This window comes from Charadrius vociferus, unplaced genomic scaffold (genome assembly GCF_000708025.1).
Source record: "Charadrius vociferus isolate BGI_N301 unplaced genomic scaffold, ASM70802v2 scaffold259, whole genome shotgun sequence".
Classification (NCBI taxonomy): Eukaryota; Metazoa; Chordata; class Aves; order Charadriiformes; family Charadriidae; genus Charadrius; species Charadrius vociferus.
In genome coordinates, this window is record NW_009661368.1 from 3,886,394 (window position 1) to 3,887,258 (window position 865).

Here is an 865-nt window from a genome sequence, read left to right on the forward strand (position 1 = left end):
CATCTCCCGCGCAGCTGCCACACACAGTCCCGGCTGTGCACTCGTGGTGTGTGGGCTCAGCTCAGGCCTGGGCGAGGGGCACGTGTCCCCCAGACAGCCTGTGCCCTGTCTGCGTGGAGCCCCTGCCCTGCCATCCCGCTGCATGCCGCTGCCTGCCACCGGTGCTGGGCTCCTAGCTCTGCACCAGGCGGCCCTCCGCTGCAGCATAGCCAGCCCAGTTCTGTCCTTGCAGGTGGCAATGGAGGTACTGGAGCCTCTGGTTCACATCCACGTGTTTGCGGGTGGAGATCCCAAATCCTCTGCCTGCCTACCCAGGCTATTCTCTGGCAGGACCGTTGCGGGGACCATACTGAGACGTGGCTGTGGGGCTGTGTCCGGCACAGGGCCAGGGATGATGCCATTGGGAGACTCATCCCAGGTGCAGGGTCGGAAGGCAGGACAGTGCCCAGGTCCTGGGCTGGTGGCTGCTCGTGACGAGGCTGAGCAGGTAACAAGGGCAGCGTAGACCCCTGCCCTCTGTACCCGCTCCACCGTCATTCGGAGGTGTCTGTTCAACCCCCACATCACCAGGAGGAGGAAGGGGTGAGCGTGGCCCCGGCAAGCCCAGGTGGAGGGTGCACTGTGCCGGGAGGCCACCCCACAGGAGCACACCCTGACCCCGCCGGGCTCCCCATGCAGCCCCTGATAACCGCGCTGTAGCCAGACACGCAATGGGCTCCCAGGCCTATGGCCGCTACCGCACCCCGGAGCACCGGTCCCACTGGCTGGGACGGGCTGTCAGCTCACAGCAGCAGGTCCGGCTCCGGGCAGCGGGGCCAGGAGCAGGAGGGAGCGTTACCGTCGGGGTTCTGGCAGGGCCTGGCCC